This window comes from Patagioenas fasciata, chromosome 2 (assembly GCF_037038585.1).
Source record: "Patagioenas fasciata isolate bPatFas1 chromosome 2, bPatFas1.hap1, whole genome shotgun sequence".
Taxonomy (NCBI): Eukaryota; Metazoa; Chordata; class Aves; order Columbiformes; family Columbidae; genus Patagioenas; species Patagioenas fasciata.
In genome coordinates, this window is record NC_092521.1 from 116,075,056 (window position 1) to 116,085,079 (window position 10,024).

General features: G+C 40.9%; 1 long non-coding RNA gene across 1 annotated transcript in view; it reads left to right on the forward strand.

Annotated features, from left to right (window-relative positions):
* The window catches only part of LOC139827420 (uncharacterized), a 31,267-nt gene extending 21,556 nt beyond the window's left edge, over window positions 1–9,711 (forward strand). Inside the window, exons 3-6 of the long non-coding RNA XR_011737956.1 lie at window positions 1,314–1,371; window positions 1,692–1,792; window positions 6,112–6,299; window positions 8,187–9,711. This is a non-coding gene — a long non-coding RNA (uncharacterized lncRNA). The remainder of the gene's footprint in view (window positions 1–1,313; window positions 1,372–1,691; window positions 1,793–6,111; window positions 6,300–8,186) is intronic.
* Window positions 9,712–10,024: the final 313 nt, after the last annotated feature.

The following is a 10,024-nucleotide window of genomic DNA, read 5'->3' on the forward strand; positions in this document are numbered from 1 at the left end:
TTTCCATGTTTCCTTGACTTTGAAGAGAACTTGGGAAGCAAGTTCTCATGGCTCATGGTGAGACATTGGTGGTAGACTGTTACAGACTAGAGGTGGATTAAATTTTTAGTAAAGTGGAAAGGAATTACCAGAGTTAAACTAAAATTGAAAAATTGAAATCTGGTAAGAGCCTGATCAAAGAAAAAACACTGCTTTTTGCAACCAGAATAATTTTGTGTGACTTGGGATGAAACTTTTTTTTTGTTTTAATATTGCTATTACTTTGTAAAATTTTTCACTCCTCTTGTTAAATGTTGTTAGATTTTTAAAAAAGAGAGTGCAGTTTTACAATGAAAATCCTACGTTTCAATGAGAGAACAATATGGGTAGGGTTACCTCAGGATTTTCTCTATCTCCTTGTCTCCCGCTCTCCCCCTTGAAGCGATGAAACGCAGAACAGGAGAGAGTAGCTGAGGCAGCCAGTCAACGGGAAACCCTCCACACACCTCTTTTTCTAAGGGGAATTCTTGGTCACCTCTGATCACAGGGAGAAAGAAAGAAGAAGGCCAGAAGAAAAGTTGAGTCCTGCCTGCGTGTAGCTGAGGTGGCAGTTTGCAATGATCCTACAAGTCCTTTGACTCCTAGGGCAAGGGGTCTCCCTATTGTGCCCTCCTTCTGCCTGGCTCCTTTATACTCCCTGGCAGATGCCACCTTTACTGCTGCATGTAAGAGATGCTTCACCTTCTTGTCAGAGGGAAACATAAAAATGAATGAAATGAATGTGCTTGAGATTTGTAAAGGGGCCTATTTAAAAGAAATGTGATGATAATGGGGCTTCTGGCCAGTGAGTGGAGCATGGATGGTTCCCACCAGAGGAGTTGGAATTGGCAGCTCTTGGGGGCCTCTGCTGGGCTCCCACGCTGGCCAGGCTCAGCAAACTTGTCAGACGGGCAGGCTGATTGACAGCGTAATCCGTGTCTGCTGCTTTACGATATGGGTTTTACACCAGATACTTTCCTGGGGTCTTTTCTGCAGTGACACTCATGTCCTTGACACATGGCTGTCGCTCTAGCTGGGTGAGTTGTGGTGCTTGAGAAAACAGCCCTGGAGTGACAGCATGAGGACACATATCCTTCCCTGGTTGTATGTTACTGTTTTATGGAACTGTAAGAAATCGCTTTTTCTCTTTTGTGAGGAGGTAAGTCAAAAGTTGGTGGGTGGTTTTTTTTGTTTGTTTGTTTGGTTTTGTTTCCAGATCAAACTAACTCTCCAAGTTCTGCCAGAGAAAAAAGACAAAATAAGGCTCCTGATCTTGTTATGCTCTCCATACGCAGAAAGACGGACAAGTGATAATGTGAAGAGAAAGATTCCTGCTCATTGTGCATCTTAAAGGTCAGCACCCCTTACACTACATCACTCCCTCCTACTGTTATGTGGTCAAATAGTTCACACAAACCCAGGAGACACGCCAGAGCCAAATGATGTAGATTTGGAGCAAGATTTCTAAGGCTCCAAAAATCAACTTTCTCACCAGCTCTGGGCTTAAGTTTGAGCTCACTGGGAAAATAAAATTCATCTGCAAAAACTCCACATGGGGTGTGAGACCTGTTTCATGGCCTCAAATGTGGGTGGTGGGAAAGAGTTATCATGTCAGATTTTGGCCATCTTTGATTCTAGCAAAACTGGATGTTGTTTTTGTTTTAATTCTGCAGAAAGAAATTTAAGACCCAGCTGAACTCCATGGCCTGTAGCTGCAGTTTCCAAAGTATCTTCTGAGTGCATCTACCTGAGGAAGTGCTGCACCAACTGCCAGGTAAAACTAAAATATTTTGCTCCTCATGAAATACCACATCATGTCATTAAATGTGTAAGCAGAAATATGTATGCAGCTGACTGAATAATGGATGACTGATAGTCAGTTCTATCAGTGTATCTTCAAAACCATAACAATATTTTCTCTTTCTTCTTCAGAGATGTTTTCAGGTTAGGATGGAAAAATAAGGTGTAAGCCAAATTAAGCCTGTGCTATCTTTTGCATGGCTAACCAGACTTGCTTGCTGCCCTTCTACTTGCACACTGAGGTTTGCACCTTCCCTTTTCCTCTTCGTACAAGCAGGGGACCTACATAAAATAATGTCCTTTCTGAAGAGCCACCTCAAAGGATGGCAGTAATGTGCAACCCCCGTATAATCCCCTGTGGTGATTTCTGGTAGCCTCCTTATTGTGCAGGTCTTCAGACTAATATCTTGTCTCACAGTTCATATTCATACATTTAATTTCTCTGTGAGGCGCTTGGGCCAGATCCTTAAGTGGTGTAAATCCTGATGGTGTCATTAGCCATACTGACTTCAACAAATTTGTGCTGATTAAGAGCAGCTGAAGGACCCCTATTTCTGAATTCCTGGACATTTTTCTAACCTACTGCTTAGAAATGGATATAGCTGAAATAAATAAATAAATGCATTAAGTCAAGAGTATTATAGGATATGGCTCTGTTTCCATGGAAACTTGATCTTTTTCTTATCCAGTTCTTTTTTTCTCTGTTAGCCAATTTAACCTCTCTATCCTTCTATTAAAACTCTTCCTCATTAAGCACAAGGTTGCAGGGTTTTTGTTAGAGAATGTGGGCAGAGAAATATCAGTTTTTGCATCTGTTTGGTGAATTAGAAAAAAAAGGGATCTGAGCTACAGGGAGTGTGGAGGAGGGTGAAGGTAGAGGGAAATATAATCATATTAAAAATAAAAATAGAAACAGTTTGGATAATCACTCCATAAATTGGTAACAGGCACATAATCCATAAGTCAGTATCTTTTCTTCCTGTATTTGTTCCACTTTACATTACATTAAGGGATGCTTTGTCACTTAGGTGTACAACAGGGTACAGTTTGGAGTAATATGACACGATATTAGTTACATAATGGTATGTGACCAATAACATTTAAAAGCAGAATTTGCTGGCTGACTGGCTTGATGGGTTGGTGTTGGAGGTGGTGTTGGATATTGTGGCAGTTCTCTGCCTCTTTCTCATTTTCATTTCTGAGTCACTTTCTCAGCTGTGGTGACAGGGCTTTCACATTGAGAACTGCCAATAAAGGATTCAAGTCTTTTCTGAAAGCCTACTAATTAATTCGTACTCTCAAATGCACCTGAATAACAATGGAAGCTTCTGTGCTATATCTGAGTGCTTTCTCCTGGGCCAAGTTGCTCTTTCTCTTATAATTTTGGACATAGCTTTTGTCCTGTCCGCACTCCTCGTAATGTAATGGTGATATTTTTTAAGTGGTGACTCGACCCTGCCTTGGGAGCAACATGTTTTTTCTCTCTCCCTCTGCTTTGCAATTGTTGAGTAATGTAGTGTGCTCCTGTGGCAAGGTGCGGAACCTCCAGGCATGCAAGTGCCCAAGTCAAGAGATAATACAGAAAATTACATAAATATTCCTGCATTTTTGTCACCTGTGGCAACTATTTTTGTTTTTGAGCACACCTTGTGTAAAGATACTGCTTCAAGAAGCTCCAGGTTGGTCTTAATCTCACTGTAGTCTTATAGGTCTTGCAAAACTATGATTTCTTCTGCATAGAGAAGGGTCAAGCACTTTGACTGTGGGTGAGATCAGAGGGTGTGAAAGCTCCATAGGGGCAAAAACGTTTTTTTTTTAATTTCCTGAAGAAACATTAATCAAGCTTATGTGGTGTATGTAAATATTATTCCTGGTGAATTTTATAATACTAATTGTATATCTGAGAGAAATGCACTCTAACATGTCAAACAATGTCTTCCTTGCCCCTTCCTTTCAAGTTCCCAACAACTGTAATTCCTCCTTTACATTGCCTGGTTTCAGGACATGGCTTCCATGGAAGTTTAACCCAGCTATGTCTGAAAATGCATTTGGGAGTTAGGTGGATTGAACACCCTTCTTTCCAGAGCTCCAGGCTGGCACTGCTTTCCCTGACAGTGGTGAACTGCAGCTGGTTGTTCCTCTTCATCATCACAGCACTGTTGCCCTCTTCCTTCAGCAACATCTCTTTCACCACCCTGTGAACCTGGTGGCCAGGAGGGAGCCAAGGCCAATTGGAGAGATTCAACCACACTTCTGTCTTGCTCACAGAGCAGTAGTAAAACTGGTTTACTTGTTGTCCAAGTGCTGATCAGGACTGCAGGTGAGAACCACAGCCGTGGTAAAGCCGATCCTCTCACCCTTGGAACTCAGAAGAGCTTCGTGTCAGAGAAGGGAGGTGTAAAACTAACCAAGTGTGTTGTGTTGATCATGGCATAGTGAAGCCATGTTGTATGTGCACTTTTCAGTCCAGGGGGCTCATTCAAAGCAACCAAGTTGGATTTCCAAAATATCTTCCAGGCTATGGCCCAATTGCCAGCCATATATCAGGGTGTCCAGCCCTGAGAAGGAAAGGCTGGAAATATCTTAGGGAGGCTAAAAGGTGAATAGCTTTTCGGTGGGCTGGAAGTAATTCTTGACACCTTTATATGCAACTGCCTCTTTCCTGGGATTCTGTATTTCTTCCCCTGTCATATAAGCAAATACGATCTGTCATATTGCTAAAACATCTTTGTCACACACTTTGCAACCTTTGTATGACAAGGCCCTGCTTGTATCAACAACCTTGTGACCAGATATGTGCTTATTATGGGATAGGATCTGTCAGTCATACAATGATAAGGCAGAAGTTCAAGTCCTTTGTGATAAGGCAGAAAGTCAACGTGACCTGAGAGACAAGAAGTTAGAGGAAGGGTGATAGGTGACATGAACTGCACAGTCAAATAGTTGGATATCAGTACTTGAGATCACTTACAAACTCTCATGAAAGCAACTTATGATACTTGTCTGGGATAAATAAAAGCAGGGAGAGCCTTCATTTCCCATTGCCAGAAAGGATCTCCAGAGTCATTCAGTTCCCACAGAGATATTGATTTAATTAAATATGTATCACTTCCTCTAACTATTTCTTGGATAAACTTGGCAGAAGTAGGGGATGGGAAGCGGGAATTCCTCTGCGAACCACCAAACATGTTACTCATCTTGATTTAGAGCCTTTGCTTTGCCTAGGAAAATGTATCCTCTTGCAATCCTAGGATGCCTTTGCTCTTGCACTGGATTTCCTTGCACAAGACTTCTCTTGAGAAGAGGTCTTCTCTCAAGAGAAGATCTTGAGATCTTCTTTGAAGAAGAGATCTTTGTTAGAGGAGTGTGCTGTACCACCAGGAAAGTGCCCAATTATAAATTAGTGGATACAAAGGCCAGAAGGAACCACTTATCTGAGCTCCTGCATAACACAGAGAGTAGGACTTCAGCCACTAATTCCTGCATCAAGCCCACAACTTCTGACTGAGCAAGACAACGTTTTATGTATGCCCTGCATTAGTGCTTTATTTCCTACAGTGGAATTGTTTCATGTGCTATGGATGCACATGCAACCTGCCCCTCAGGTGGTCACATCATCTGACAGTCCTGTGAGGCTGATGGTGGGAGGACTGGTGATCTCTGGGCTGTGTTGCAGGGAGCTGGAAGGACGCTCTGATGTGATTCTGGGAACACAGGGTTGCTGCTGCAGTAACCAGAGACTGGGAGCCAAGGCTGCAGACTGGGAGGAGTCTGATCTAGCAGGAGCTAGATTGAGCTGTCAAATGTATGTCATGTAACCACCGATCACCCACTAGGTCCTTATAGAGTTTGAGAGGATTTATGAGGACAGCTCTGGGTTTTGATTCTTGTTTTCTGTTTGCTGTCATTCTAATTCTTATAGTGAAGATTTTTTTTATTAAATGTTTACCTATTTTGAATTCGAGTATGCATTCAGATGCACATTATAGTAGTGTAGCTCTGAATATTGAGATGACAGCTCACACAAAAGTCAGAAAAAAACAGGTATATTTAACTCAGTAGTCAGTTGGATAAATTGTTAAGAAAAATATGCCTCTAATTTAATTGCTATCAGTAGCATACATTCGGCTCCCAGGTGCAGTTTTATGTCTGTCTTTGTTCCAAATCAAGCTTTTATCTTTGGATGTCCTGGTTCGGCTTTTGTATTAAGCGAAACAGTGATTGCCATCTTCCCTGGAAAAGAGGAGTGAGCACAGGTCCCTTTGTTATCGGTTGCTCTCTGCTTTCTTCTAGTGATGCCAGTTCTTCCCTAGGAGGGGAGTTTGCTGTGGAGAAAATGAGTCAAGAAGTGAGATTACGTCACCAGCAAAAATACAGAGAAAAAAAGTGAATTTTAGTTTTCATAAGGAAATAACTGCCATCGATATTTCAACCACCGTTCTGCGACAGCAGCTGCTTCACCTCAGCCAACTGGGCTGCAGGTAACTGAACTCCTTGTGCCTAATGCGATAGCTTTATGCTCTTGGTAAGGTCTCCTTTCTGTTGCAGACAGCTCTAGGTATGCTCACTTGGCCAGCATGGGTATTAAGTTAGCAAGCTATGGTATGGCTCAGGATGATACCAGAAGGGATCACAAGATGCAGTGTTGGAAGACAAGATCATGAGCCTGTTGGTTTTGTGGAAGCAGCACTCTGGCAGATTAGACCACTGCACTGTTGGCTGAAATGCTGAATGACATTCCTTGTGCCCTTTGTTAAAGGTGTTTTCCTACCTGATCCAAGATCAGAAGTGCATTGATAAAGAAAAAAATGTGGACAATAGTAAATCTGTATTTTTCGAGCCAGGCAGCGAGAACTAAGTAGAATACACTCTTCTGTGTTCCTGCTAACATTTTTAAAATTTGCACTTCCTATAAAACAGCCTTCTGCACTTGTGTCACTCTCTTTTCTCCACAAACTCTTGAGCACCTGAGTCCACTTCTTTCCAGCCTCTTGAAATCCAGGGAATACTTGACATCAGATCTGCATTAACATCATGTTTCATTTGCAGACAATGGTACTTGCCAGGTGTTTCACCTTCAACAGCCATCGTTGCAGGGTTGCCAGCTACCAAAACTCCTGGGGGGTTCTGCATTATGGTATCACTCTGAAGAAAATTTATTTTTTTCAGAAATGACCTACTCTACATGTGTGAAGAAAGTTTGAAAATATGAACCTTAAAGATAAAAAGAAACATTTTAAGTAATACCACATAAAATTTCATGAGATCACAGGATGCGATCAATGGCTTCTGAGCATTCTGTATCCACTGTGGCAGTGCATTATTAACTTTTCTTAGGTAGTCTTTTACTGCTTTTCTCTTTCGTTTCCTGGCAGACTTCCATGTTGCCTTTTTTTGTTTTGTTAGACAATAGCAAGAAAGAAAATAAGAGCTCTAATACGTGGCATCTACTGTAATATATTATCAAACTAAAAAAATTATCATCTCAATAGCTACATTATGTCATAAACTTAATAATTCTGTGTTGTGTTGGCTTCATTATAATTAATCCAGGCAGAATTAATCATGTTAGGTGTGCTGAAAATCTAGTGATTTTCGAATGACCAAGCAAACCTTAAGTTGACAAATGGAGTTAAATGTCCTCTGTCCCTCAAAATCCTCTATTTAGGAGAGAAACTTCTGCCACCCATATTTGAAACGTCTGCAATAGTTGGTAGCTTGGCACTTACTTGACTGCGTTGGCACATATGTAAAACCTGTTTATCCATAGCAACAAAAAATGATCATGGTAATAAATGCAGCTAAGCCATAAATGCACATTACATTCTGATGGTCCCTATCCAGCTTGCCTTAAGTGACTTTTCCTTTTAATAGTATAAAGCTACCATATACACTTTTAAGGAGGAGTAGCAGCAAGACACTTAGTTGCTCTACAAGATCAAGATGGATTTAGCATTTATCCTTCCTATTAATTGCCTTGAATGGTAAAAGAAGGACAATGGGAATGTGAATATTTCTCAGTGAAAAGCAGTTGGAGTAATGTGCCAATTTAAATTTCTTTAAGAACACAGTTTGTGTCTTGCTCCAAAGTTTTTCCTAAGTGCCCACTAAGTTCATTGGCAATTGCTATCTTATTCCCATTTTAACAAGAAAACGTAGTCATGGGCTTTTTAAAATAAAAGACAAAGAAACATATAAGAAGATGAATGCAGGAAGAAAAGTGAAGGGTAGGACTGTAGCAGTAGTTTCATCTATTTTAGTTATTAATGCACAAACGTCTTTTTCTTCTAAAAATTACAAAATGCTTTAGATAAATACTAAGAGTTATTTGATTATGGCATTCACTGCTTTCACTATGTTGCTTACAGGCTCTCTACATGAATGCCTGGCGTCAGGAGGATATAAATTCTAGCCTGTGGACCCTATGCAGTTAGCAAATCCAGTGGCTTCATCCCAGTCACAGCCTTTCCCACGGGATCTGCACTGTCTTCCACTCTTGACTTGAAATAATTCATCCATAATGCAGCATTTCAGCTGGTTACACCACAGCTGTGGATCCATTCCCATCGGAAATGGAAAAAGAAAGGCTTTGCATCACCTTACATCCTAGTGAAGGGCTGGCTGCTATGCAGAAGAACAAGAAAAAGAGAATCCTTTCCACAAAGGACTTCATGTTGCAGACATGGGAGAGTAGTGGCGGGCAGGGCTGGCTGTACCAGGGAGAAAGAGACATTACTGTTCAAGGAGGAGGGCAATGCTCTGAGCCAGCCATAGCCCACCCACCATGTTTGTATGTCTCTGTGTATGACTATAAACCACAATTTTCTGTCCTGCACAGTTATGCCCACAATAGTGGGGTTGTGGCATATGATGCATGACCACATGTTGGCAAAACATGTCTTAAAGTGGGCTGTGTTCGCTCAGCGTGTCTTGCAGAACAGAGTTAGCTCCCTGTGGGGAACCCTCTGCTCCCCTTTAACAGAGACTTCATAACTGCAGTTTTAAATCTGCAGCAGGCAAACCTGAAAAGCCACTTCACCACCTCATCTCCCTAGAGTCCTTACTATATTCATCCAGATTGTTATTCTCTACACAACTGTGTAACCTACCTAATTTTTCCTTAATCATTTCTTTCTAACATAAAGAAATGTCGCTCCCAAATTGACACACTGCAGTCAAAAATGAGAGAGTGAGTGGAGGGTGAGAGTGATAAGGAAGCATCCGACCTCTCATTGTAGTCTCTGCTCAGGAGAGAGCCAGGAAAGGTCACAAGGAGCACAGAGGTAATAACCAGCCTCTTGAGGAAACTGACCATACAGCCAACTCACCAAGTCCCTTTTTTTTTTCTTTTTTTTTCTTTTTTTTTTTTTTCCTAGCATGCAGTTATTTGCACTCAGAATGCCCTCTACTTCTGGCATTTATAAACATGTGAATTAAGTTTGCTCAAACATACCAAAAATTCTGGATATATATTGGCACCAACCAATGTGCAAAATAGACTTGGTATTTTTTCCTTCTTTCTTTCAGTGTATCTGCAGCTTCATTAGATCCAGCATAAGACATAGTAACATACTGCAAGCAACTGAATTATGATTAAGCTCGTAATAATAGCAGAGGCATCTGTCAGTGATGAGCAACAGGTGTGTCAGCCCTCACTGCTTCTCCTCCTGAAGGAGAATTAGAACAGGGGGTAAAATGGAGGAGGATGAAGTAATGACAATTGTCTCTAAACTTTGACAAGAGAGTCAAGTATTACTCCTATAGTTATTTACGATAGCAACACAGGTAGAGATGCTCTCATATGCCATAGGAGTTGTGTGTAGATTCATATCCACAGAAAGGTCAGGAGTATTTTTACTAATTCAGATTTATATATTTTAATTGCATAAAAATAAAGAGCTTTCCTTTTACATAATATGATACCAATTGTCTGTTTTGATGTGGAATATTAGTGTACAGTTGTAGGTAGCATGAAGAACCCAGTCTAGACAGCACTCTCAATGGAGACAATGAAATTACACAGATATTGAAAGTTAGGTTTGAATATTGCTGTGGATTAGGACCTAAAAGTGTAATAGTAAGAAGACAGGAGACACGGTTTCAATCCAGTTCTTTTGTAAAATATCTGAACTATCCCAAAGTGTTCTAGTCCCATTGAGAGCATAAGAGCTATGAGGTTTCATTGTAGAAAATACTCAATTCATCA